The 27,602-nt window shown below is 40.2% G+C and overlaps 1 pseudogene; it reads left to right on the top strand.

Moving 5' to 3' along the window:
- The window catches only part of LOC123945798, a 104,795-nt pseudogene that overhangs the window by 34,720 nt on the left and 42,473 nt on the right, over nucleotides 1–27,602 (top strand).

Below are 27,602 nucleotides of genomic sequence, written 5' to 3'. Positions count from 1 at the left end.
AGGCCGGCTCCCGACAAGCGGTGGAGCAAGGGAGCACAAAATCAGGACTTTTAAAAGTCTGTTCCATGGAGGGACATTGCTCCAGAGGCTAAACCGGGGTGAAGCCTGCGCAGGGTCAGCATAGCCCCAGGTCCCGCAGGGTCACAGAAGGATCGGGGGTGTTGGAGTGTCGCAGAGCTTGCAGGCATTACAATAGGGAAGCCAGCTACAGAGACAGAGCTGAGGAGTGAGCTCTCAGTTCGGGGTTACCTTGAACAGGTCGCAGGCTGGGTGAGCTCAGAGCATGGCTGGAGGCCGGGGATATGGGAGTGATTGGGCGCTGTTCTCTGGGGGCGCACTCAGGAGTGGGGGCCTGGCTCTCGGCTCCTCCGGGCCAGAGACTGGGAGACCACCATTTTCATTCCTGTCCTCCAGAACTCTACAGAAAGTGTTCAGGGAACAAAAGTTCCCGAAAGCAAAGCCAAGTGGATTACTCAGCCGGCGCCTGGTGAGGGCGGTGCAATTCCGCCTCGGGCAAAGACACTTGAGAATCACTACAACAGGCCCCTCCCCCAGAAGATCAAGAGGAAATCCAGCCAGGACCAAGTTCACCTACCAAGGAGAGCAGGTTCAATACCAAGGACAGCAGCGGAATTCCAGAGGAAGAAAAAGCAAAGTACGGAGCTCATGGCTTTCTCCCCATGATTCTTTAGTCTTGCAGTTAATTTAAATTTTTTTTTCAATTTTTTTCTTCTTCTGCTAAATTTTTTTTAACTTTTACCCTTTTCTTTTTTAAAGTTTTTAACTAATTTTCTAATATATATATATATATATATTCTTTTTTATATTTTTTCTTTTTTAAATTTTTCTTTTTTTTTATGAACCTCTTTTTATCCCCTTTCTCCCCCGCAGGATTTGGGGTCTCTTCTTATTTGGTTAAAGCGCATTTTTCTGGGGTCTTTGCCACCCTTTTAGTATTTTACTTGCTCCTTCATATACTCTTATCTGGACAAAATGACAAGGCGGAAAATTCACCACAAAAAAAAAAAAAAAAAGAATCAATGCACAGAAATCAGTTGCATTTCTCTACACCAACAACAAGACAGAAGAAAGATAAAATAAGGAGTCAATCCCATTTACAATTGCACACAAAACTATAAGATACCTCGGAATAAACCTAACCAAGGAGGCTAAAAATCTATATGCAGAAAAATATAAAGTACTCATGAAAGAAATTGAGGAAGACACAAAGAAATGGAAAAATGTTCCATGCTTCTGGATTGGAAGAATAAATATTGTGAAAACGTCTATGCTACCTAAAGCAATCTACACATTTAATGCAATCCCTATCAAAATCCCATCCGTTTTTTTCAAAGAAATGGAACAAATAATCCTGAAATTTATATGGAACCAGAAAAGACCTCGAATAACCAAAGGAATATAGAAAAAGAAAGCCAAAGTTGGTGGCATCACAATTCCGGACTTCAAGCTCTACATCAAGACAGCATGGTACTGGCACAAAAACAGACACATAGATCAATGGAACAGAATAGAGAGCCCAGAAATAGACCCTCAACTCTATGGTCAACTGATCTTTGACAGAGCAGGAAAGAATGTCCAGTGGAAAAAAGGTATCCTCTTCAATAAATGGTGCTGGGAAAATTGGACAGCCACATGCAGAAAAATGAAATTGGACCACTTCCTTATGCCACACATGAAAATAGACTCAAAGTGGATGAAGGACCTCAATGTGAGAAAGGAATCCATCAAAATCCTTGAGGAGAACACAGGCAGCAACCTCTTCGACCTCAGCTGCAGCAACATCTTCCTAGGAACAATGGCAAAGGCAAGGGAAGCAAGGGCAAAAATGAACTATTGCGATTTCATCAAGATCAAAAGCTTTTGCACAGCAAAGGAAACAGTTAACAAAACCAAAAGACAACTGACAGAATGGGAGAAGATATTTGCAAACGACATATCAGATAAAGGGTTAGTGTCCAAAATCTATAAGGAACTTAGCAAACTCAACACCCAAAGAACAAACAATCCAATCAAGAAATGGGTAGAGGACATGAACAGACATTTCTGCAAAGAAGACATCCAGATGGCCAACAGACACATGAAAAAGTGTTCCACATCACTCGGCATCAGGGAAATACAAATCAAAACCACAATGAGATATCACCTCACACCAGTCAGAATGGCTAAAATTAACAAGTCAGGAAATGACAGATGCTGGCGAGGATGCAGAGAAAGGGGAACCCTCCTCCACTTTTGGTGGGAATGCAAGCTGGTGCAGCCACTCTGGAAAACAGCAAGGAGGTTCCTCAAAATGTTGAAAATAGAACTACCCTATGACCCAACAATTGCACTACTGGGTATTTACCCTAAGATACAAACATAGTGATCCGAAGGGGCACGTGCACATGAATGTTTATAGCAGCAATGTCTACAATAGCCAAATTATGGAAAGAACCTAGATGTCCATCAACAGATGAATGGATAAAGAAGGTGTGGTATATATACACAATGGAATACTATGCAGCCATCAAAAGAAATGAAATCTTGCCATTTGCGATGACATGGATGGAACTAGAGGGTATCATGCTTAGTGAAATAAGTCAATCGGAGAAAGACAACTGTCATATGATCTCCCTGATATGAGGACATGGAGATGCAACATGGGTTGTTAGGGGATAGGAGAAGAATAAGTGAATCGAGATGGGATTGGGAGGGAGACAAACCATAAGTGACTCTTAATCTCACAAAACAGAGGGTTGCTGGGGGGAGGAGGGGTTGGGAGAGGGGGAGGGGGGTTATGTACATTGGGGAGGGTATGTGCTATGGTGAGTGCTGTGAAGTGTGTAAACCTGGTGATTCACAGACCTGTACCCCTGGGGATAAAAATCCATTATATGTTTATTAAAAAATAAGAAATAAATAAAAAATTTAATAAAAAAATTTCTCATAATCGAATATAAATAGATGTTGCAAGTTAGGTTAATCACTACTATTTAAATAGGGACTACTATTGGATGGGTTATCTTACAACTGCCTTCCAGCTCACATGTTTAATCCAGATAATTTCAATGTTATTAAACTATTCCAGATCACAAATTTTTTTAGATGATTTCTCATTTATGGTAAGAGTTCAGGTTAACTTTAATAATAAAATTTGTTAAGGAGAGCACAAAAAAGGAAAACTAGGGATCCAATGCTTTTATGAATATGGATGCACACTCAAATAGAAAATATAATCAAGTAGAACCCACTAATTTGGTACCACATTTTAAAAAATAAAATATGACAGAAATGCATACAAATGTGAGAGAACAGAATGTAAGAGCTGAGAGAATTCTGCCTGGGATATGCATATCCCCTTCCAGCTTTTTCTTTTTCACTCTCCCCACATCCCACAGACTACACATGTCAACCTGACCTGGGGTGCAACTGTAGAGCACTTTCAAAGCAGCAGCCAAACATAAGAAGTGGAAATACACAGAACCTCCTAGGGCTTCACAGTTGTTAAAGTGAGAAAATCCTCTCTGGCAGCTACTTAGGGAATGTATGAATGAGATCCTGGAGGCAATGAGACACTCTTCAGGGATCCAGATGTTTGACTTCCAAGGCAGGCCCACAGATCATTCTGGGTGGCAGGTATGGCGAGTGTCAGAACTCAGAGTACTTCCTAAAATTCTGGCTCCTCCACTGGACATTGACTTTTCTCTCTTTTATAGATGATTTTGCAGTCAGAGCTGTTCTTGTCACCCCCAAAACTACTGTGCTTCTAATGGCAGGGACACACAGTCTTTTCCAGATCACCTGTGAATTCTGTGCCTTTGCCACCAAGGTGGGGCCACATACTCTCCTCTTCTTCCCCGTTTGTCCTTTATTTCTGCCTCATGTCTTCTGTCTTTCCAACTTTACCTTTCGGTTAGACCTTCCCTATACCCTGTTCTCAGTTCAGTTTAGGTTGGAACGCAGTCCAGCACTTTGGCAGTAGCTGCAGCTCACGCTGAAAGTCATGATTACTGAAGCTATGGAGTAGTTTCATAATGTTGGCAGCAATGGCTTGAAGTAATGGCAGCAGCGATTAGGTAGACTCAAAGGTGACAATTCTAATAGTTGCAAGTTGGGCAAAGGTGCCAGCATTTCCATAGTGATAATGTTGGGTTCAAGAGAAGCAACAATGGATAATGGTCATGAACAGAAACTTTTCCAAGGTGAGTTACTAGCCTCCTCCCTCCTGTCCTAGACATTGTAATTGCCTCTGTAGCATCCCCTTTACTCCTACTCCACTGGTTTCCATGAGATTGAACCCACCCTCAGTGCTAGGGATGACCTGGTTTGACCTAAGCCACTCATGACAACTTCTTGCTACACTAACTAGTTCAAGGAAAAGCAAAAATTCAGCCCTAAGCCAATCAGCATACATAATTCCTTCAGTCACATTGATTGCTGAAGGAATGAATCTGTACCATTAAAATGGTCCAATAAGAGGGTCACCTTGGTAGCTCAGTTGGTGAAGCATTGAACTCTTGATTTTGGCTCACGTCATTTTCTCAGGGTTGTAAAACAGAGCCCCATGTCATGCTGGGCGTGAGCCTGCTTAAGATTCTTTCTCTCCCTTTCCCTCTGCCCCTCCCCCACCTCTAAAATATGTTCAATTAGACACAAAGTTCAGAACTTCTCTTAGAGGTTGCTTTTAAAAATCCATTGCTCAGGGCGTGTGGGTGGCTCAGTGGGTTAAAGCCCTTGCCTTTGGCTCAGGTCATGATCTCAGGGTTGTGGGATCAAGTCCCACATTGGGCTCTCTGCTCAGTGGGGAGCCTGCTTCCTCCTCCCTCTCTGCCTGCTTCTCTGCCTACTTGTGATCTCTGTCTGTCAAATAAATAAATACAATCTTTAAAAAAAAAATCCATTGCTCAAGAAAAAAAAATACATTCCAAAACTTAGTGACTTAAAACATCAAAATTTATTATTTTCTTAATTTTGTGAGTAGACCACGTGAGTGTTTCTTCTTCTTGTCTTGCCTGAGCTCTTTCATATGGTTGCAGTCATGTGACAGCTCACTTGGAACTAGAGTCCCAGATGTTATCACTCTCATGTCTGACAACTGATGATGACTGTTGGTTAAGGTACTTTGACTCTTCTCCACGTGGCTTCCAATCCTACAGTAGGTTACTCTGGGCTTTTGTCTAGATGATGATCTCAGGTTTTCAAGAGGGCAAAAATGGAAGTTATTCTTTCTAAGGGCTTAATCTCTGGAACTTATAGATCATCACTTCTATCACATTCTTTTGGAAAAGGCAATTCACAAGGTCAGTTAAGACTTAAGTAAGTGGGGAAAAAAGACTCTATGCCTTAGTGGGAGCAACCAAATTGTGAAATTATTAAATGGTGTGGATATAGGGAATTCATCAAGGGGCATTAGCTACCTACAATCGTTGAATGAGATCAGTTATGCTGTAAAATACCACATGTTGTGTAACCCACTATCTAGTATTATCTTTAAAAACTTATGTAGGGGCGCCTGGGTGTCTCAGTGAGTTAATGCTGCTGCCCTTGGCTCAGGTCATGATCTTAGGGTCCTAGGATTGAGCCCTACATCGGGCTTTCTGCTCAGCAGGGAGCCTGTTTCCCCCTTTCTCTCTGCCTGCCTCTCTGCCTACTTGTGATGTCTCTCTCTGTCAAACAAATAAACAAAATCTTTTAAAAAAAGAGCCATTTACTATTTTTTAAAAATTATGTAAACTCTTCCATCTAGTGTATTTCAGTTCCATAACTTTCCTCTTAGAACTGGCTATTTGTTCTACCACATCTTGTGTGTATACACTTATTTAAGTGTATGTATACATGTCGTTAATCAAGATATGAAGTCACCACTAGTTTTCTCTTTTTGGTAATACAGACTTTTTTTATTTAAATGTTCCACTGGCATCAGTGTTACATTGAATTTGAAATTTGTATTTATAGATGGTACAAGATAACGGGCAGAGGGTATGTGTTTTTCCTTAATCCCTTCAAACCCCCTGCCAACGTTAGGTAAGAGTAAAAGAAAACACCCATTTCTGCAAAGGGAATGAAATAGAAACATGAGCAGGGGAGAGATTTCCACACATTTATGAAAGATAAAAAGAGGATGGAAGATTTTCAACAAGGAAAAGAGAGTGAGGCAGGTGTAGAGCAGAAAACGGGAGAAGGTCAACCTAGAGGAAAGTTGAAAGGTGTAAAGCCAACAAGAGTGAGAAGAGTGGCATATCTGAGAAGGCTATTTGCACAGCAGCCTGATGTTTTCCTCCTGACATGCTCATTTCTTTGCTTCCCTTCTCTGTGTTTTTTGATGCTTAGTGTAAAAATCAACCATCAGTCTCAGACTAAAAACACCTAAGGATTCTTCTCTAATAAGATGGAAGCATCGATATAGGCAGAATTGGAACTTTTGGTGCCAGCACCCCAGAGTAAAGTTCTCCCATTTTGGCAGTTGGAACCTCCACAGCTAAAGACCTGTTACCTGCCTGTACCCATTAAATAATTCATTTCATTTAGACAAGTCCTAGACACCTACATAAAGGTCTCAGTAAATGTCTATTAATGAGAGAAACCAAGTAGAAAAACAAACCCACATAAATAGAGGAAACACATCCCTGCTACAGAGAGAAACAATCCCATTCCCTTTTCTTAATTGGAATGAATATACTGTCAACATCACAAAAGGACTGGATAAAAGAAAGACAAGACAAAAGAAAAAAAAAGAAGAAAAAGAAAAAACCCAAAAACCAACAACAACAGAAAAATTGTTGCTAGAAGAAACAAAGAAATTTCAGAGAAAGATTTGAGAAGGTAGTACCCCCGAGTACAAGAGCAGAATGCTACAAGAAAGAACAGTCAAGGTACAAAGTGGAACATTTATTATATATTTAATTATATGCCAAATGAAATATTTAAAGAAGGGTTAGAATATAATGTGAGTAGTTCTCGTACAACATAAAGAAAAAAACAAAGAGATTGAATGAGACAGAGGCAACAACAACAAAACGAGGAGATTGAACACTTGAAATAGATAAGATATTCAGAGTATAATTCTAAGAGATCCAACTCAACTAACAGGATTTCCAGAAAAATGGGCATACATTAACAAAGGTAAAGAAATTTTAATAATTTTAATTAAAAAAATTTCTATGCCTAGCATGGAGTTCAATGGGCTTGAACTCACAACCCTGAGATCAAGATCTGAGTTGACATTAAGAGTCAGACATTTAACCAACTGAGCCACCCAGGTGCCCCACTAAGAGAAAGAAATTTTAAAGAAATACTACAAAAAAACTTTCGCAGAAGTCAGAAAACACTATTCTGTTTGAGTCTATCAAGTTCCTAGTAAATTAAGAGAAAATTCACATGTAAACATATGCCTGAAATCTTTCTGTCAGAACACAAAAGAAAGAGAATTCCAAAAAACTTTCACATCGATAAAACAGGTCATTTACAAAGGATAGAGAGTCAAAGTCGCACTGGACTTCTAATCGCCAACACAACTGGTAAGAGAAAAATGAGCAATGGTATTTCCAGTTCTAATGGATAATAATTCTGAAGCAAATGCATCATGGCAAAATAACTACATTTTAGAGATCCCAGGACTCGGAAAATTTATATCTCATGCACTCTTCTAAAGGAAGTCATTTGAGATATAATCCAGTAAAATAGGTGTAGATATCAAGTGTTGTCAGTTGAATTGTATGCCCCCAAAAGATTTTGTCATTCTAGTCCCCAGTACCTATGAATGTGACCTTCTTTGGACCAAAGTTTTTCAGATCAATTTAAGATGAGGTCATTAGAAGAGACCATAATCCAATATGACTGTGTCCTTCTAAAAAGGGAACACAGACATGCACAGAAGAAAAACAATGTGAAGACATGGGGAGAACACATCTACAAGCTAAGGAATATCTGAGGATATCCAGCAATAGGAGAGAGGGATGACCAGATTATCCCTCACCGACCTTAGAAGAAATCAACCTTTTTAACCTCTTGATCTTATACTTTCAGCTTCCAGTACTGTGAGATGTTAAAACTTAGTTATGGCAGCCCTAGAAAATGAGTATACCAAGAGAAAAGACTCTGAAAAGAGAGATGGTGGAATTCACCTGAAGGCTTTGGAAAAACAATCCCAGGATGACAGTTTTTGATCAGGTACTTAATCAATCAGTCCAGTGTGGGAATGCAATCAAGGGCTCCAAGAAGAATGAACAGAATAAAGACAAAACAGAGCAACAGAGAGTACCTAAGGGGCTGGAGAATATTAGTGATTTTCCAAAGAAAGGATATAGTTCTTCTTTTCACAGAAAATTAGAATCTCTACCAAAAGTAGAAAATAAAACCAAAACCTAAGAGACTGTGTAATAAAGTCATGGTTCAGATATGAAAGAAACCCAATGTCATGCAGGTCTTTCAGCAATTGATGGTGTGTTATGAAACAGAACCCATTTAACCTAGAAGAGGTCCCTGAGTGTCCTGAGTGTTATGAATTTGGACCTAAGGAGAAGGAAGTACAATTTTATTGTATTACTTATTTATGCAATGAGCATTATTTAAGTAGTCATATCATAAATACACTGTTAATTGATTTTAAACTTTTAAAAAGAAACGTGGATGTCTTAAATGTAGTTACAGAATACAAGATAAATATTATCAATCCTGACAGTACAGAACTAAAGATACCAATTAAAAGGTAAAGGTGGAAGGTGGTGAGTCAGAGAAAGAAAGGCAGAATTGTTAATAGTCTCATGTAATAATACAGTAGGTAGTCAGGAGACATTGCATAACTTTTCTGTAACAGGAAGGAGTATTTTAAGTGTGCTGCTTATTTACAGATGTCGCCAATATAAGAATTAAAACAACTATCAAAAATGGGCATACCTGGGCGCCTGGGAGGCTCAGTTGGTAAAGCAACTGCCTTCGGCTCAGGTCATAGTCTCAGAGTCCTGGGATCAAGTCCCACATCAGGCTCCCAGCTCTATGAGGAGTCTGCTTCTCCCTCTGACCTCCCCTCTCATGCTCTCTCTCACTCTGTCTCTTTCTCTCTCTCAAAATAAATAAATAAAAATCTTTAAAAATAAAAAAAAGGGCATACCCTCTCTCAACTTGATAAAGAACATCCTTGAAAACCTACAGCTAATATCATACTTAATGGTAGCAACTAGATGCTTTCCCACTAAGATCAAGAATAAGGCAAAGATATGTGCTCTCACCACTTCTATTTTATATTGTATTAAATCCTAGCTAATGCAATAAAATAAGAAAAGGAAATAAAAAGTATACAGATAAGGAAGGAAGGAATAAAACTGTCCTTGCTGTAGGATGACATGATTGTCTATGTGGAAATCCAAAACAATAACAATAAAAACCTCCTGTTACTAGTAAGTGATTAAAACAAGCTAGAAGGATACGAGGCAAATATAAAAAGCCAATTGCTTTCTTCTATACTAGAGATGAATAATTAAAATTTGAAATAAAAAACACAAGACCATTTACTTGGTAAACCTCATGTCCACACAAAAACCTTCACACTAAAGTTTATAGCAGCTTCATTCTTATTTTTAGTACCAAAAAATTATACTTAGGTATATTGTTAACAATGTATATGTAATAGCTATATGAGAAATATAATGAAACTCTGATGAAAGAAATCAATGAAGATCCAAATAAATGAAGAGATATTCTATGTTCATGGATAGAAATATTTCATATTGTAAGTACGTCAGTTCTTTCTAACTTGATATATAGATTCAACATAATTCCAAACAAAATTTCAGCAAGCTAACTTGCGAATATTGAAAAAACTATTCTAAAGTTGATATGGAGAGGCAAAAGACCCAGAAAAGCCAATCCGATATGGCGAAGAATAAAGTCAGAGGAGTAACTTTAAGACATGGTATAAATCTAGAGTAATCAATACAGTGCGGTACTGGGGAAAGAATAGACAAATAGATCAAGGAAAGAGAATAAAGAGTTCAGAAAAAGACCCACACTAACATAATCAATTGATCTTTGAAAAAGGAGCAAAGGCAATTTAATGGAGAAAGGATAGTCTTTTCACCAAATCATGCAGGAACAACTGGACAACCAATGCAAAAAACAAACCAAAAAAACCCCACAAATCCAGGCAAAGACCTTACACTTCTCAAAAATATTAACTCATGGATCATGGGCCTGAATGTAAAATGCAAAGCTAAACATCTGAGGAGACAACCTAAGAGAAAATATGGGTGACTTTGGGTGTGACAATGATAAAGCCAAACATTTTTTGGATAGAGTGCCAAAAATGTGATCTATGAAAGAAAATCTTGATAAGTTGGACTTCATTAAAATCAAGATCTTCTCTGCCAAAAGACAACGTCAAAAGAATAAAAAGACGAGCCACAGACTGGGAGAAAATATTTGCAAAAGACACATCTGATAAAAGGACCATTGTACAAGATATACAAATAGCTCTTATAGCTCAGTAATAATAAAAAAAACCTAATTAAAAATGGACCAAAGACCTTAACAGACAGATTATGAAAGAGGATATACAGATGACAAGTATGCATATGAAAAGATATTCAGTCTTGTATGGCACTAGGGAATTATAAAATAAAACAACAATAGGATGTAACTACATACCAATTAGAATGGCCGAAATCCAAAATCCTGATACTGCCAAAGGCTGGTGAGGATGTGGAACAAGAATGTTCATTCACTGCTGATGGGAATGAAAAATGATACAGTCTCTTCAGAACAGTTTGGCAGAAATACACTCTCATCTTGTGATCCAGCAGTCATACTCCTTGGTATTTACTCGAAGGAGCTGAAATGTTCTATCTGTATAAAACCTGCCCAATAATGTTCATAGTAGCTTTCTTCCTAATTGCCCAAACTTGGAAACATTCAAGATGTCCTTCAACAGGTAAGTTGATAAGCTGGTACATCCTGATAATGGAATTTTATTTAGTGATAAAAAGAAATGAGCTATCAAGCCATGAAAAGACATGGAGGAAACTTAAATGCAGATTTCTAAGTGGAAGAAGCCTGTCTGAAAATGTACATAATGTATGATTCCAATTATATGTCACTCTGTAAAAGACAAAACTACAGAGACAGTAAAAAGATCAGTAATTGCCAGGATGGGGAATGGAGAGAGGAGTAAATACATAGAGAGCAGGGCACTTTTAGAAATTGTTTTCTGACCTGTAATGGTAGATATATGTCATCCATTTTTAAAAAGATTTACTTTTTATTGAAGAGAAAGAGAGCAAAAGAGCAAGGTGGAAGGGGCAGAGAGAGAGAGAGGCAGAGAAGCAGACTCCCCTCTTAGCACAGAGCCTGATGCAGGGCTCAATCTCTGCACCCTGAGATCATGACCTGAGCCAAAATCAAGAGTTAGACATTTAACAGACTAAGCCACTCAGGCACCCATATATCATACATCTGTTAAAATACACAGAATGTGCAACACAAGGAGTGGATTCTAATGTAAACTATAGATTTTCATTAAAAATAATTTATACACATTGGCTGATTAATTGTAACAAGTGTGTCACACTAATGCAAGATGTTCACAATAAGAAAATCTATGTTGGGAAGGTGGAATATAAGGGGGTTTATAGGAACTCTCTAGCCTAATACATTATATATCTGTTTTCAGTAAACTTGCTTTTCTGCTTTGGTAATGTGATTTTTTTTTCCTGGATTTATTATCATATATTTCGTTCAGTTTTCCATGATTGGTTTAGGAATAGTGTATATGGATTTTAGTTATGTGATTGCCACATTTCAGGTGAGATGAATGGTACTTCTTTGAGAATACAAGAAATGTAATATTTGTAGTTTCTTCTGGTCCCCTAAACAGGCTCATAATTCACAGACACAGTCATTTACATATACACCATTTTTCTCTGAGAAAATAAAAGGGTATCTATCTTGCCTTCCCCTGAAGAAATGATAGAGGAGAAGCAAAAGGCCACCTCTAAACAAAGACCATTTTTGTTTAGAGATAGAATGATTAAAGAGTTCCAGTGCAATTCATTCATTCATTTGATCAACAACTATATATTTAACAAGACTGTATGCCAGATTCTGGAGAAGCTGTGGTGACACTGTCTTTTCCTTCAAGATACTGTGGTCCTGTAAAGAATTCCGTCAATTGATCTGGCAATTAAAATGAACATAACGGATGCTATGATAAGGAAGAAGGACTGTGCTATGGATCTTGGCACTTAAGAATTCTGAAAGTACTCCTGCATGGCTGGGGTTCGTTTGCCAAGGTGGGAGTGGCATGAAATAAACCCTGAGAGGCTGGGTCATAAATGACATTTGCCTTTATCCTGAGGGATTTGAAGTAGATTCAAACCCTTCTTGTATTCCAGGAAAAACTCTCTTGACCTCTTCTCTTACTCTTGATGACCATGGATGCAGTTCCTCAAATGCCCTCACCAACTTCATACAGGAACAATCTAAGAGTGCCTCACCCTTCTTGCTTCCTGACTCCAGTTTTATCTGTGCAAACCTCTAAGCATTCATGCAAGGGCACCATGCAAGTACAAGGTCCTATGAATGCCTTATGGAGCAATCCTTGACCACCTGGGGATAGGAAATAATGATTAAATGCTTCCCTCTTTCTTCCCCCAGGATAGTTCTGAGCTGTATTTCAAAAGACTACACAGAAGGTCCTGTAGAAGAGAGCATCTAGTTTCCCACTGGAATGGTCAACTCTATTTTGTATTCTTGTATTGTTTCACTCTGTTTCTCTCCTTTCTCTGTTTCACTCCTTCTTCCCTCACTCTCCCCCCCCCCCCCAGGATCACATTACCTATATATTATCTTCACGTTAGCTATTGTCTCCTCTCTGCTTTCTAAGGAATCCAGGATAAGACACACAGGCAATGACATGAAAGACATATAATTTTTATAAATTTCATATATTATATATAGATATTGATAATAATAAGATACTATTATATATAATATATTATATATCTCATGTACATTTATATATATTAGAATGAAAACCTTGGAGGACACAAGAGAGGGTGTTCATAGAGGCAACAAGACAACCGGGTAGAAGTTTTTACGGGGATGAGAGAAATAAGGTATAGCTTGAGGTTTATGAGGTTGGAGAGGATTTTTAAAGGGAGCTAAGCAGGCAGATGGTATGATGTAAGAATGATATTCTTCTGAGATTAACCATAGACAAAAACTGGCTGCTTATTTTGCAGGCATGGCTGTGTAAGGGCATATTTAGCCAGAGTGGCTCCACTTTGGTTGAACAGCCATTTTGTTGTTTATGCAGTAAAACTTAAACTGACCCTGCCCCCGCCCCCTCCCCCCCCCATGGGAACTTACTTAAAAGCAAGTCCAGGAAACCAGTAAAATATGGTTGACCAGTTCCTGCTAACAGAGCCCAAATACAAGGGTGGGTCAGATCAGGTGGCAATAACAGAGCCCGAATTTAGGGATGAGTCGGTCAAGTGGAGACATCCAATCAGTGGAGTATGCATATTGTCTCCCTAGCTACCAAGGAGTGTGGGCCCTGCCTTTTGGGCAACTTTTGGGCGCCAATTCTGACTAAGGAGATAGACTAGTTCAAATAGCTACTATGGGGTGAACTGTAATTCAATTGGCCACCCATGTGTGACCTACCATGACTGTGCAGCTTTCTCTGTGTGTTGCAATCTCATTGGCCACCTGTGTGTGGCCATGCTCAACCACATGGCCTTTGCTTTATAAAAGTTAGTCTGTGAGGCTGGGGGTGGCCGCCCTCTCTGTAAGAGGTGGCCCTGAACGGTTGGTTTGATTCTCAATGCTCGGCGCGAAATAAAGCTTTGCTTGACTTCCGCTTTGTATCAGTCTCGCTCCTTTGATTACGGACCTAACAGCTGTAGGTCAAGTTTCCATAATGAGGAAAGTGATTATCCATTACATGTTAGATTACGGCTGTGAGGATGATTTGGGTTTGATCAAGCTAGTGTAGAAAGGACCACACTTTTAAGAACTTGAGAGTCTTCCCAAAGGAATCCTATTCAAACATTTATTTTGTTTGCTATGCCATGAACATTGTATCTAAAATTAAAATATGGCTGTGAAACTAAATTTTGTCCTTTTAGGTAATACACATTCTAAAATCCTAAAGTAATAAGTATTTTTAGAATTATTTCTTGTCCAAGACTCCTAATTATGCTTTATACAGCTCCAACATACCTATATCTTTATACTAGTATAGTCTAGAATCATCTATTATAGGCTAGAGTAGTAAAGGAAATGCCAGAATCAATTTTACTTATAAATAAAAAAGTCTGACTCCTAGAATTCTCTGTTTAACAAGATGGCTGTGCAATGAAGTGATCTTTCTTTTTTTTTTAGCCAGTGCTATTGTCTTTTGATGACTTCCACATCAAATCTGATTTATTACTTCACCTGGGCAAACACTAGTACCGGAATGGCAGGCAAGCTAAAATGATCTCTATCAGAAATACAAGCTGGGAACTCTTTTTTTTAGAGAGACATCTTGGGTTCTTCTGTCCAGGAGTTGTTCTTCTCTAATTCTGACCAAGGAAAACCTACTGTGCATTGTACTTTGGCTCTTTGAACTGTATAATAATAGATTCTAACCCGAACAAGTTCATGCATATGAAATAAACTTAATGGCTGGGCTAGTTTACCACTTAGCCTTTTCTCACTATCTTCTTTTTTCCCATCCCCTTTTTATTGGATGCTCCAACCTCATTACTATTTCAGGAAAAAACTGGGTCTTGTCCATCATTTTTGTTGTCGCTTTCTTTTTCCTGGCAGACAGAGCTTAAAGTTTCAATAGAGGAAGTGGGGAGGGATACAACACGTTCAGAGTTTATGAAAGACCTTATTTACCATCAAAGTGAAGGTTTCCAGATATTAGGGCCCTGTTTTCTTATGCTCTCAAGTCTTTGATAAGGAATTAAGAACTCCTGCCAGGGCTACAGAAGACACTGAGAGGCGCCTGGCAGAGGGCTCTACATGGTGTTCTGAAGCTGTTTATTAATTACAAATGGTATTGAGGAATAATACACCAAGGAACAGAAGAATGGGGAGAAACTGTTACTATCATAATAATTTCTATGGGCACTTTTGAGAGACAATTGGATGTGCACACTTGAATATTTTTCTGTTAACGTCCTTGCACTTTTTTATTTTTTCAAAGCATGCCTTGCAGCTTCCTTTTAACAGAATTACTTATATTTATAACACTCTCCTACTCAATTATAATTTCTTAGAATGGTGGCTCTCAAATATTAGCAGGGCTAAGAATAATATGAAAACCCGTCAAAAGAGTTTAGGGCTTGCATCTCTGAGATTCTCCTTCAATACATCTAGGATGAGGCCCAGAAATGTTTAACAAGACCTTCGTGTAATGGTCTGTGAAATACCTTCAGAAATATTTGCCTAGAGATCAAGTCTCTGTGGTCCTCAGGCCATAGGTCCATGAAATGCACGTAGAGTTACTCAATACACACGTTTGTAGATTCAAGGCAAATGGTTTGGGTAGGTAAAACCCCACTGGAGATTCAAGCTCAATATATTACTCTCAGAGATAAGGCTGAAGCTCTAGTGGGTTGTATATAAACTAATTATTTTTGATAGAAGGATAATGGCATAAACAGCTCTCAAACTTGGGGGGGGGGGCAATTGGTTAGAAATATATATAGATATGTATATATTTATCTATAAGAGTGCCTGAATGGAAAGCGTGATTTATTTACTCACTTTTTACATTGGAGAAGGGTGGATGTAAGGAGGAAATGCATTCATTCCTTGTGGTACATTGCGTAAAGGCTAAACCATGTTTGATTTTCCCATTCATTGCTGGATGTGTGTTTCCTTTGTCCTCCCTTGTTTCTTTTGTTTATTGTTTACTAGGGGTTATGAGATCTGCTCTTTAATGCCCCTCCTCCTTTGTTCTTCTGCCACAAGGTGTGAAGCCATTTGCTTATTTGTCCTTTGCTCAGAGCTACCTGTAGATAGGCATGCACAAAACAAAGGAAAATCATATCTTGTCCATCAGCTCCTCACACATTCAAAAGCTGTGCCCTTAATAAAAGAAGAATATTTCACTCCCTCTTTGCTCTTTGAGGGATGTAGGGATTCATCATGCTCTGAAAAGATATCTCTGATAATTATTTTAATGTAAGTAATGTGGGAAATATCTTTTATTTTTAGAGTTTTGCTAATGCTTTCAACTATTGGAAAAAATTAACATGCTACTTTCTTTCATCAAAACCATTCACTCTTCAGTATATTTAAATGTCATTAGTGTGGAGTGCTTCAAGTTCTAAGTAGGAATAAAATGACACTGAAAAATCAATGTGGATAATATAAAGACAAAAATATATATGGATTATTCTGCTTGGAATTGTAAATGTTCAGTGCTCATTAGCTTCTGATTCTGTTTCCAAGTGAGAAAAGGCAATAAATATACACATTACAATCAGGCCATGCTCTGTGTTTCTCTCCTTTTTCAAATCCTAAGAATATATCTGTATCTCTATACCTTTACGTGTATCTACATATCTTTTGATAACCACTCAATAACAGCTTTAGACAAAGCTGCTCATTTAGTGACACTGTGTTAAATCATAGCACCTCTTAGAAACAAAATTGGCACAAGTATTTTTGCCTGTGATTAAATTCACATACTATCTTGCTATTGAAAAAAAGTCATAGGCATGCAAAGCACCCCTCCAAAACAGCACAGTGCAAAGGGGGATGCTTATTCTATCTGGAGTCTGTTTGTTTGGGCCAGGGCTGTCATTTTCCCATAGTGTCTTCATTTATTATGCTAACTGACTTTCCAAGGGCAGGCAGGAGGGTATCTGCTCTGTGAATTATTCTCGGTTGGGGGGCTTTTAAAAGCAAACCTATTTTGTGCCCAAACAAAACCAAAAATCAATGTGTTTCTTTTCAAAGATGGGAGGGTTAATACCATGGTTGTTTTGTTCCCATCCAGTTATGTAACCTTGGGAACTTGTTTCTTTGCTTTCAGGATTTGTACAAAACACATTAAAGCTAAACAATAGGCGGGAGTCATAGAAGCAACCCTGGAGCTGTGTCTTGGAGTTCCTCCTCTGGGTTTGGGAATCTCCAATTAGTTTTATCTCAAGTGCTGACTCTGTGTGTGTGTGTGTGTGTGTGTGTGTGTGTGTGTGTGTGTGTGTGTGTGTGTGTTTAGTTAGCTCCAATTAGTTTTATCTCAAGTGCTGACTCCGTGTGTGTGTGTGTGTGTGTGTGCTTAGTTAGCTCCAATTAGTTTTATCTCAAGTGCTGACTCCGTGTGTGTGTGTGTGTGTGTGCTTAGTTAGCTCCAATTAGTTTTATCTCAAGTGCTGACTCCGTGTGTGTGTGTGTGTGTGTGTGTGTGTGCGCTTAGTTAGCTCCAATTAGTTTTATCTCAAGTGCTGACTCCGTGTGTGTGTGTGTGTGTGTGTGTGTGTGTGTGTGTGTGTGTGCTTAGTTAGCTGGCATGCAACACACTTCCCCAGGGTTGTTTCCTTTTTCCTGAGATTTGGCGAAGGGTAAAGTGTCGGAGTCACATGGATACAAAGCATTTGATGAATGTCCAAGTCACCGCTGTGGCTGTCGGAGCTGCCTCTCCTCCAGCCCCGGCCGCGTGAGGCCAGAGCCATGGGGCTCAGCCTACAGGTCCCGGGCAGGGGCCATCTCCTTGTCTGCTCAGAGCCTCGCGCCTCCCGCGCCGGAGTTCCAGCTAGCGCACTCTATTCTCCCAACACCCCAGCCTCTCCCCAGCATGTAAAGTCGCCCATACCTCCTCGGACTTCTCAGAGGCAGCAACTTTCCCCTCTGGCCGGCGCGGGGCGGGGCACCAGTCGGCACCGGCATAGCGCGCAGGACTGCAGCCTTGCGTCCCGCCGCCCACCTCGTGACCGACGAGAGCCGCGGGGATGCCAGCGCCGAGAGCGCCCAAGACCTGGAGAAACAGCTTCGCCTGCGCCTGTTGCATGCTCAGCGAGCTCCAGAAGACCGAGCGGGACTATGTGGGCACGCTGGAGTTCCTGGTGTTGGTGAGTGTGTCCCTGCGCGGCAAGGCAGGGGGTGGCGGGCGGCGCGGGGCGCGGATCCCGGAGAGGCCGCTGGAAGCGCGCGCGGCATTGTCTACTGGGGACGGGGTACCGCTCCCAGCGTCGCGGGACCATGAACCCGCGCACGGACACTATGCTCGCCCGCACGTGGACCCCGGGCGGGGCTGTTTCACGCCTGGACACGCAATGAGTTTGCCAGGGCCTTGGAGATAGGCGGGCTTGAAAAGTTAGCTCCAATGGGAGAAGGCTCTTGTCCCCGGAATCCCTGCTTACCCCATCTTTCCTCACTCTTTACCCCGTCCCCGGCTGCCTTATGTAATTTTTTTACCCTCTTCTCTTCCTCCCCTGGGATTTTAAGACTTTGGCTTGGTGATTAAAGTCAGTTTACCACATTCAGGCACATTTAGTTAAAAGAAAAAAAAATCCTTGATTGCTTTAGAGCTTGAGTTCATTATTCAGATTAGATGGCAGCGAAGTCCCTTGGTTATAATAATCTTTGAAACATAGGATTCTGGCGGGGGCTAGAGAACTAGCAGCGGGGTTATGATCTCTAGCGGCTGTTGGCTATTAAAGCCACCTGTGGTGCTTACCCTGTTCTAGCTCTGCAGTCTCCTACTCCCATCCTCCATCCCGGGTTTAAATTTGTTCCCCGCTCAGCTTCTGGATTCTCTGTTCACACTGAGCCCAGGAGAGTAGTATAATAAAACTAGTGTCAAAAAACTTCAAGATTTCATAGAAAGAACTGGCAGGAACTTTGTTTCAAAGTTTCAGCTTGACGTATTGGAAGGCTGCTCTGGAAACGTTTCATTCATTTTAGAGCCAGAAGGGGCAAAACTGAGTGAAAGAAACTTCTGAGACATCACTCAGAAATTGAATTTTTTCTATTCATTGTTGCAAAGACAAAAGAGCATTGGCTCCTTTCCACGCAGATGCCTGGGAGAGCATAGGACTGAGGAGCTCTTAGCCTTTGCAATCTAACTCACATCTTCAAACCTTCTGCTCCTTCCACCTCCGTGTTGCGTGCCCTCGTGGTCCAAAGGGAAATGTTTCAAAGGCCAAAACTTTCCGCTCAGTGTTCTGTAAGATGTAAACTTTCTGCTTATAATTATGGTAGAGGAATTCACTTCTTTGCTATGTCAAGAAGGAGAGAACAATGTTTCAATACAGGTTGACTTCTGGTTGACTTCTCAAATTAAAATCAGTATACCTGAGCCCCTGGGGCCACATTCTTTGGAAATATTTAGATATTTGAGAATATATGGGTAATTGGTGATAAATTGGATTGTTGTACACTTCCATGCAGCAATGTTCTAAAAAGCATGTTTTTAAGATTTGACTTTTTTACAAAGTTATTACAATTTTATTGTAAATATTGTAAATATTGTAAATATTGTAAATATTATTGACTATATTCCCTATGTTGTATGTTTCTATGACATTTTATAATCAGAAGTGTGTACTTCTTAATCCTCTTCATCTATTTCACTTATCCTCCCACCCCTCTCCCTGCTGGCAACTGCTTGTTTGTTCTCTGTATTTATGAATCTGTTTTTCTTTGTTGTTGTTTGCTTGTTTTGTTTTTTAGATTCCACTGTAAATTAAATTATATGGTGTCTTTCTGTCTGACTTACTTCACTTGGCATAATACTATCTGTGTTGTCACAAATGACCAGATTTAATGCTCTTTAATGGCTGAGTAATATTCCATTGTGAATTTCATATTCTATTCCATACCACATCTTCTAGATCAATTCATCTATAGATGGATGCATAAGTTGCTTACATACTGTAAATAATGTTGCAACAAACATAGGTGTACATATATCTTTTTGAGTTGGTGTTTTCATTTTCCTCAGGCAAATGCCCAGAACTGGAGTTACGAATCATATGATACTTCTATTTTTAATTACTTGAGGAACTTCCATACTGTTTTCCAAAAGGGCCCCACAAATTTACATTACCACCAACAGTGCATGAGGGTTTCCTTTCCTCCATGTCTTTACCAACACTTGTTATTTCTTGTTTTTTTGATACTAGCCATTCTGACTGATGTGAGGTGGAGATTTGACTTTTAATAGCTTCAGATTTGCCTTTCATGAAACTTCATTGGTGACAAAGTTCTTTGACTTTTGAAAAATCTGAGCCACTTCTTAAACTGTATTAGTTACTTCTTTCTAGAGGTATATGAAAAAAGTACTGTGCAGAGTCCTGAATTGTAGAAATAGAGATCTAACCTAATCTACATCAAAAACTAATTTGTTGATCTTTATTTAATATATGCGTTTTTCCTCTAACCTTAGCACTTGATTATTAAAATTGAAAACTTATTGCTAGATAGAGTTGGGTAAGAAATTGTGGGAGGGGATACATGGGTGGCTCAGTTTGGTTAAGCATCTGTCTTTGGCTCTGGTCATGATCCCAGGGTTCTGGGATGAAGCCCCACATTGGAGTCTTTGCTCAGCAGGGAGCCTGCTTCTCTCTCTGCCTGCTGCTTCCCCTGCTTATGATCTCTCTCTGACAAATAAATAAATAAAATCTTAAAAAAAAGGAAAAAAAAGAAATTGTGGGAGGTATAAAGTAAATTAATTATATGTACCTATTTACAAGTAGTTCATTTAATGATTTCATTCTTCTTATTTCATTCAGAAATTATGGACTCTTCCACTTTTATTTTTCTTTGTCCATTATTTTGTGCACGTACATCCAGTACTTATGCACAAACATGTTCACACACACACACAAACACACTAATTGGCCTGTCATCCTAAACAAAAGTTTACCCTGACTTATTTTTAATCATAATCATTGAAAGCCTCAGATCTACTTGTAATACACTTTTAGATTTTCTTTTCTGAGTATTTATTTTTTCATTATTATTTATAGTAACACTGAATATGCATGTATTATTACTTGTTCACCTTCTGTTGATGTAGTCAATCTAGTTCTAACTTTAACGTAAGCTAATAATATACCAAGCTTTAAAAATATTCAAACTCTTTGGCCTGGCGATTCTTTTTCTAGGAGTCCATCTTGAAGGACTGATCAGAAATGTAGACAAACCATAAAAGTGATTTTTAAAAAAAGTTAGCACTAGTATTAAATAAGGGATACATTTGTTGTAAAAAATCTGGTAGTGCATTTCTAAGTCAAATGTAAATATTTGTTAGATTAGTCATTGTTTTAGATTTCTGTCCTTGTTTCAGCCATTAACATGCAGGAAGGGTAACTCTTATTTTTATTATGAAGAGATAGAAAATGTATTTTTAGTTTTATCAAGAACACATTTTTGACTTACAAGCCCATAAATAATCAAACAAAATGGTATTTTTTCTCTTGATGAAATGATCATATGACCTGAAGGGGAAAACTTTTCATACTAAGATCTTTTATACTTCTTTTTCTTTTAAAGATTTTTAAAAATTTTATTTGAGAGAGAAAGAAAAAGAGCATGTGATCATGAACCAGGGGAGAGGTAGAGGGAGAAGGAAAAGGAGAAGCAGAGTCCCTGCTAAGGGGAGCCTGACTGGGGTTCTATTCTAGGACTCTGGGATTAAGACCTGAGCATTTAAGTCAGATGCTTAACTGACAGAGTCACCCAGGTACCCCTAAGATCTTTTATACTTCTAATTCCTTTCTGTTCTCATTTCCAACCCTTTCATTTTTTAAAGCGAGAACAACTTTCCCACCCCACAGATAGCTGGTATATAGAGTGATTCTCGCTTCCCATGGGATCTCTGGCTTCTTTTGTTTCTTACTAGCCCTTCTATCCTTTTGTATTCCCACTGGGCTTTCAGGGCTCCATTCCTTGAGGAAACTTCATAATCCTGTCCTCTCTGCTGTCCCCCCTACCCCATGCCAGGCTACAGTGCTCACTGCTTTGTAGTTTCTTCTTCCCTGCACCAAAGGAGACTTATACATGTATGTGTTTACTTTGGTCTCATTCTATTAGAATGTAAGCTTCTTGAGGACAGGCCCATATTTTACTTGTGTGTTTTTCCACAGAATTTTGTGCAGTGCTTGTGAAATCATAGGCCATACCAAGATCAGGATGTCTTCCCAGACCCATCTGAGTGAACAGAAGAAGGGCAGAGCAGGACCAGCTTCATGGGTGTGCATGCTGTGCGCTTTGCTCTGGGCTTCGTACTCAGAAGGACCTGGAACTTGGTTTAGAGCTCTGCTAACACTGTCTTGAAATTTGTGCTAGTTTTATCTTTGAACTTGTGTTTTACAAGTGAAGTCCATTGGGATAGTAGAGTGTGAGTAGAGCTAATATATGAAAGAAAGAGAAAAGCTTTATATTTTAATACCTCTTTTTTTTAAAGACTTTATTTGACAGAGAGAGAGAATGAGAGAGGGAACACAAGCACGGGGAGAGGGAGAGGGAGAAGCAGGCTTCCTGCTGAGCAGGGAGCCCAATGCAGGGCTCAATCCCCTGACCCTGGGATCATGACCTGAGCTGAAGGCAGAGGCTTAACCAACTGAGCCACCCAGGTGCCCCTATTTCAGTATCTTTAATAACACATTTCCCCCTGCTTTTTGAGCAAAAGGCCTCACATTTTTATTTTGCACTGGGCCTGGAAAATCTTGTCGACACATTTCACTCTGGCATTGTGGCCGGTTGGCTATGACCATTTTTGTCTAAAATGGGACACTTCTGAGGGTGAAAGGGAGTGTTATTAATAATTACACTGGGAAACAGATGTAACCCTGGAGTGTTCCTGGTAAATCAGAATGTGCTGTTCTTCCACATTGCGGGCACATGAGTTACATGTCTTGTCATAAACAAAAGATTTTGAAGTTTGTTACCTGTCTAGGCGCTGACCTCAGATAGCCCAGAATCTGAGTCCTGTCTCTAATTTACTAGTTAACTTTGGACACATTCCTAAACCTTTCAAGCCCCATTTTCTTCATCTGTAAAATGGGGAACCAATAGCATTTCTCAAGGTTGCTGTAAGGATGAGATGATGGATGCTTTGGGCTCTGCCCAGTCCCTGACTTACAGGAGTGCCCTATATATGGTTACTGTTATTTCTTCTGATGCTACAGTTGCTACACAGAGGTACCCATACTGGTCAGCCTTAGTGTCTAATTTTTGCATGGGTGATATTCCTCTTTACACTTTCTGTCTCTGAGTCTCTTCTTTACTTCTTCCCCCAGTGTTTCCCCTTCTTTTCATGCAGTCCTTCTTCCCATGATATTCTTATTTTTTAAAAGATTTTATTTATTTACTTGTCAGAGAGAGAGAGCGAGTGAGCGCACACACAAGCAGGGGGAGTGGTAGGCAGAGGGAGAAGCAGACTCCCTGCCGAGCAGGGAGCCCAGTGTGGGACTTGAACCCTGGAATCATGACCTGAGCCAAAGGCAGACACTTAACCAACTGAGCCACCCAGGTGTGCCCCATGATATTCTTATACATACTCTGTTGACTTAAGACTGCAAGAACACTTTGCAGTCTATAAAACAACAACCATAATTAGTATGCCATTTTACAGTTTATAGTAAATAATTGCATATTTATTATCTGATTTGGGTTGATATATATGCCTCTTACTCTTTCAAATGGTGCTCCGTAGAGTTCCAGGGTTCTGTGGTTTGGCTTCAGGGTTCTGTGGTTTGGCCCTCATAGAGGGTGAGCAGGAACTGAGTTGGATGGTTTCAGGCTTTCCACTCAACCTCTCCTAGCACAGCCCCATCTTCTTCTGATTTGTGCCTTTGCTAAAGCAGTTAGAAAAGCCTCTTACCTAGATAGTAAACTCCAAGAGAACAGGAGTGGTGCATTTTTCTCTTAGGTACAGTTTTCTTGGCCTAAATATAGTGGTGTGTAAATAGGTACACAGGGAAACAAACAAATCAAACAAAAGCAAACACACAGTTTGAATGAGTCCAAAAACAACTTCCTTCAGTCACGATCTAACTTTTTCCAGGCAAGGATAAACGAATTTAACACATTACCTTTAGGTTTGTGCTATCCCGGCTGAATTATGTGATCGTCAAATTCATATGCTGCCATCCTAACCCTCAGTATACAAATAATTACAATGCCATGTGGGCGAGGCAATGATAGAGTAATAAGCAAAGTTGCATGGAGGCATTAAGGGGCCCCTTCAGTCCGGGGTCAAGGGAAGTTTTGGGAAAGAGGTGACGGATAGCTTCTGAGGGATGAGGAGAATATGCCAGACTGGGAAGACAGCTAACTATCCATCCGGAAAGAGCAGCGTGTTCCGTGTGACCTTCATATGACATTTTGGGGCTGCTGGCATGACGGTGCATAGGCGATGCTGACAACTCTTTGTTGACGGAGACTGATAAGTTCTACATGCTTTTTGGATACTTTTGGGTATTGGTAGGAGGTGAAGTAAGTTCAGTCCAGTTTGAGAAGGATTGTGTGTTTAAGAATTCTTTCTCCCTTTCTTTCTTTCTCTCTATTTTTATTATTTATTTGAGAGAGAGAATGAGAGAGGAAGAGAGAGAGAGAGTATGAGGAGGGGAGAAGCAGACTCCCTGTTGAGCAGGAAGCCCGATGCTGGACTCGATCCTGGGACTCCATGATCATGACCTGAGCTGAAGACAGTCTCTTAGCAAGCTGAGCCACCCAGATGCCCCAAGAATTCTTTTTTTATTTTTATTTTTTAAGATTTTATTAATCTATGTAAAAGAGAGAGTGGGGGAGAGAACATGAGCAGGGGGAGGGACAGAGGGAGAAACAGACTCTCCACTGAGCATGACCTGAGCCAAAGGCAGACACAACTGAGTCACCCAGGCACCCCTAATTGAAGAATCCTGACTTTAACTAAAAGTAGTAGGAAATCAATTGTGAGGGGACACCTACTGTCCTGTTAGTAGTAAACAAATTTGAGAGCTCCAAAGTTGGCACCGGAAAGGGATGTCTTGTGGGATAAAGTTACTAGGCCAAGATTTCCTGAATCACCGTCTCTGAATTTCACCTTGGGATTCCTTCTCTCTGTTCCCTATGTCTACGACCTCTCTGGTCCTCAGCAATCCACTTAAGCATACAGCGAAGACCTTTCCTTGCTTCTCTTAATCTGGGACATGTTATAATCTTCAAAACATTATTCTTGAGTAGGGAAGAACAGAGGCCAGTAATCCTAGAAACAACGTGAAACACAAACATAGTCCAACTTGTATAATAGAGATTCCTTCTCCTAACCAAGTGGCCTTTCAGGGCCGGAGACTCGGACCTATTTTTATCTTAAGCCCCAATGTAGTTCCTAACTGACCCCCTGGCTGGGCACACTCCTGGGCTGACTTGGGGGAGTGCTTTGTTTTCTAAACATTAACTTGAACATGTATGTATGAGGATGGCCTCAGGACACTGCCCTTAGGATGTCTTGAGTCTCGTAGTGAATACACCTTAGTTCATTCATAATTCAGATATTTGGAATATTAATCATTATGGCCAGAGCCTACTCCCTATACAGAGGAATGTATTTTTAGTCTTATGGTTTCATCTGCATAGTTGTACCTTATTATAATGCCATTAATATAAGAATAGTATCTACTGAGATTAGCTTTGTTTCTCAGCAAGAGAATTCTGTCAGTAGGATTGAGGAATGAAGACTGGAGTCTGGTTCCCATTGGGAGCTTCTGCCATTGCATTGGTCCAGGTAAGAAATGTGGAATGTCTGATTTAAGACAGAATCAATGAAGAAGATAAACAAACCAAAACAGAATAAAACCCAAAACAAACCACAAACAGGAAAACAAGCACCCACCAACTAGGAGACATCCTTGGTTGGAACTTTTGGTAGGTGTGTTCATTCAGAAGTGGAGGTTTCTGTAGAAGGGAGAACATTGTGTGGAACTTAAGCCTGTAGTTTGAAAACAAGATGAATACAAGGGACAGAAGAGCATTGGGACGAGGAAAAAGGTGAATTTGGTTTTGGACTCGCTGGGCTGCAAATTCTGCTGTTTTTGAAGATATGAATATGAAAGTTAAGAAAGAATTTGGGGGGCGCCTGGGTGGCTCAGTGGTTTAAGTGTCTGCCTTCGGCTCAAGTCATGATCCCAGGGTCCTGGGATAGAGCCCCACGTCGGGCTCTCTGCCCAGCAGGGAGCCTGCTTCCTTTCCTCTCTCTCTGCCTGCCTCTCTGCATACTTGTGATCTCTGTCTGTCAAATAAATAAATAAAATCTTTAAAAAAAAAGAAAAAAAGAGAAAGAAATTGGGGCAAAAATTAGAGTTCTAGAAATTAACTTATCATATTTTTTTGAAGTCATCAGGTGGATGAGATGCCCTAAGGGGATGAACTTGAGGAAAAAAGCCATATAGACACAGGGTAGGTTGTTGGAAAGCCAGCATTTGAAGGATGGAGGAAGAAGTAGATTGCATTGGTGACCCAGACTGAGCCATCAAAGGTTGAAACAAAGAACCAGGGAAGAGTGATCTCTTGAAATCCAAGGAAGGACCTAGTAGTACCCAGGAGAAAGTCTTCCTTAGAACTTTTGAGAAGTAGGTGGTGGGAAGACTGAAAAGGCCCCTGGATTTGGCAATTAAATGCCTATCATTGGGCTTTAGTTCAGGAGTGTGTGAGCAGAAGACTGACAGACAATGAGCTGAGACCCCAGTGGAAGCTGAGGGATGAAGACCAGTGGAAAAACTATACTGAGACTTTGTCAGTAAATGCAAGGGGAGAAGTAGGTTAGTAACAGAAGCAGGTGATTTTGTCGAGGGATATTTGAGGAACTGCCATGTCACTAGGAGATAAAGAAGATCCTTGGCAAGATTCACTGCCACGAAACACCCACAACAACACATCGTTGCATGTGTTGCACTGTAATGCCAAGAGTGGGCCGGCTGTCTTGGATACTTTTAAATTTCTGCTGCTTCTCTAGTGTAGCATGTGAGGAACTGCTGGGATGGCCTTTGTGCCTCCTTTTGCACACTCACCAGCATCCTGCTGGGACAGTAGGGTGCGGTGCATGGTACAGAGCATGGGTTTAGGGAATCTGATGACCTGGGTTAAAGTTCTGGCACTGAAACTTACAAACTGTGTGTAACTTTGGGCAAATTACGTAGCCTCTTTATGCTTGGTTTCATATTTGGAAAATACATTTAATAATATCTCACAGGCTGGCCTCAAGTTCAAATCAGCTTCTGTAGGTATAGTGCTGATAGGTAGTAAGGGTTTCCTCTTTTTCCTTTCTCTTCCTGCCTCACAGACAGAGTCTGGTGGTTGTTGAGGCTACCTAGCCTGCTTCTGGGCCCTTTCTCTTCCAGCCTGGAAGCATACTGGAGGTTTTAATAGATAAGTTTTAATAGAAAGGTCCTGAGGAGGCTGGAGGGGCCTTCAGGATTGCTGGTGAGGTGTGGTCTTCGAGGAGGAGAGGGAGTGGTAAGGGTGTTGGAGATGCGGGTTGGGAGTGTGTGGAAGGTGCAGAGTAGTTTGCCTCTGGGAGGAACAAAGGAGGCAATGCCTAGAGTTATTTTAGAGGAGAGGGGAGTTGGAGGTTTCTGCCTGGTGACCTTTACTTTTATATGAAATTGAACTATTGTTTTCTT

Source organism: Meles meles, chromosome 1 (assembly GCF_922984935.1).
Source record: "Meles meles chromosome 1, mMelMel3.1 paternal haplotype, whole genome shotgun sequence".
Lineage (NCBI taxonomy): Eukaryota > Metazoa > Chordata > Mammalia > Carnivora > Mustelidae > Meles > Meles meles.
Note: the sequence above shows the minus strand (reverse complement) of the source record. Positions and strands in the feature narration are given on the sequence as shown.